We start from the raw sequence: 2,524 nt of genomic DNA on the forward strand, positions 1-2,524 counted from the left end.
CTCTGTGTGACTGTTGGATTGACTGTTAGTCTCTGGAACTTGGGATCAGTGCCAGTCTGACTAGTACTGCTGGCAGTGATTGTGGAACTGATGTCTCTTTTTTCTCTGAATGATACTGTACTTACTGTGTGTGAGAAGCCGGCTGCATATATATCTGCTTCCTTCAAGTATTTGCCTGTAGAAAGAAAAAGTATTTATTCTAATTCAGGAAGAGGTGTGGTGGAAGTTACAAGAGAGACCAAAATAATTATTCAATGAATAATCATTGTGAACAATCACAAAGGAAACCCAGCAATACAAACAGTCAGTGTCTGATTCCACTGCAGTCCTTCAGCCCCCAGCTACTGCATACCAGAGGCTTTGGCCGTTTTACAACAATTAAATGACATCCAGAAACAATCCACTGGGCCATGAATGGGACTGACCGACTTCTGCACAGGTCAGATTTCCAGTTCTCGCTCCATGTCTAACCGTTCAAGCGAAACCAAACAGCCGCTGTTTAAAATTTATCCTTCACACTTCTCACCTGGTGCCTATAATAGATTCTCTTTGTGTAACTCCCCACATTCTGACTGTCCGTTTCTGTTTCCACACTTCACTGTCCAATAACAATAAACTGCGGGACCAGGCTGGATCGCTCTCTTTGAGCTGGCGCGGACACGATGGGCCGAATGGCCTCATTCTGCGCCGGAAATTTTCCATGTTTCTGTTTGCGGAATTGTTGCAGAAATCGACGCCAGCGCTCCCCTCCCCCAGCACTGCCTGTGAGCGGAAGAAGATGGTTTAAAACAGCCGCGAATGGAGAGATCCCGGTCCCTGGGAAAGGGAGCAAGCAGCAGCCTCCTTCCAGCAGCACATCGCTTTGGGAGCGTGTCCGCAGATTGACTCAGAGATCAGCATCGAGTCCGGGGCAAGTTCAGGGGGAGGCGGGGGCTGTTTGTAAGAGGCGGATTGGAGCTGGAACTGGTCCCGGAACATGGAGTGAGTGGGGGAAGGGAGAGGACATTCTCGGGTTTTGTGTCGATGGGGGATGGAGACAGAATGGGATGAACCTGTTACTGCAATGCAGTCAAACAATGATAATATTTGTATGACTGGGCTTCCTTTGTGGGGGCTCATTATTATTTGAGAGATTAAATTCATTAAAACTCTGTATCTTTGATCTCACCTGTATTTTAGTTACAAACATACTTTTGTTCAAACAGACAAATAATTGAATGAACCAGAATAAATGTGATGTTTCCTCCACCAAGTTACAAGGAAGAGAATCACCAGCTCCTTCTCACACACAGTCCGTACATTATCACTCACAGAGCGCAGAGACACAGACAGGTCATCAGTTCCACAGTCTCAGACGGCAGAAATAGTTCCAGAGACACATTTTCAATCCATCAATCAAATAGAGCAGGAGAGACAGACGTTGTTTCCATGTCACCCCAACTCAGTACCACTGACAGGTAGATACACAAATCCCAGTCCAAATTCTCACCCACTATCAAATTATCAGAATGTCAATCCCACAATAGTGCAACCTCAGCTACAAATTAAACACACATAGAACTGACACATTGTTCCTGTTTCAAAGTTACAGAATTAACCTCAATAACATTCAAGGAGCAGCTACTGCGTGTCCTTGATAAATATGTACCTGTGAGGAAGGGAGGAAGTTGTCGAGCGAGGGAGCCGTGGTTTACTAAAGAAGTTGAAGCGCTTTTTTTTTAGAATTAGAATATTACAGCGCAGTACAGGCCCTTCGGCCCTCGATGTTGCGCCGATCATCTGACCTACACTATTCCATTTACATCCATATGTCTATCCAATGACCACTTAAATGCCCTTAAAGTTGGCGAGTCTACTACTGTTGCAGGCAGGGCGTTCCACGCCCCTACTACTCTCTGCGTAAAGAAACTACCTCTGACATCTGTCCTATATCTTTCACCCCTCAACTTAAAGCTATGTCCCCTCGTGTTTGCCATCCTCATCCGAGGAAAAAGACTCTCACTATCCACCCTATCTAACCCTCTGATTATCTTGTATGTCTCTATTAAGTCACCTCTCCTCCTCCTTCTCTCTAACGAAAACAACCCCAAGTCCCTCAGCCTTTCCTCGTAAGACCTTCCTTCCATACCAGGCAACATCCTAGTAAATCTCCTCTGCACCCTTTCCAAAGCTTCGACATCCTTCCTATAATGCGGTGACCAGAATTGCACGCAATACTCCAGGTGCGGCCTCACCAGAGTTTTGTACAGCTGCATCATGACCCCGTGGCTCCGAAACTCGATCCCCCTACTAATAAAGGCTAACACACCATATGCCTTCTTAACAGCCCTATTAACCTGGGTAGCAACTTTCAGGGATTTATGTACCTGGATACCAAGATCTCTCTGCTCATCTACACTACCAAGAATCTTCCCATTAGCCCAGTACTCTGCATTGCTGTTACTCCTTCCAAAGTGAATCACCTCACACTTCTCCGCATTAAACTCCATTTGCCATCTCTCAGCCCAGCTCTGCAGCCTATCTA

The sequence above is a fragment of the Heterodontus francisci genome, unplaced genomic scaffold, assembly GCF_036365525.1.
Source record: "Heterodontus francisci isolate sHetFra1 unplaced genomic scaffold, sHetFra1.hap1 HAP1_SCAFFOLD_51_2, whole genome shotgun sequence".
NCBI lineage: Eukaryota > Metazoa > Chordata > Chondrichthyes > Heterodontiformes > Heterodontidae > Heterodontus > Heterodontus francisci.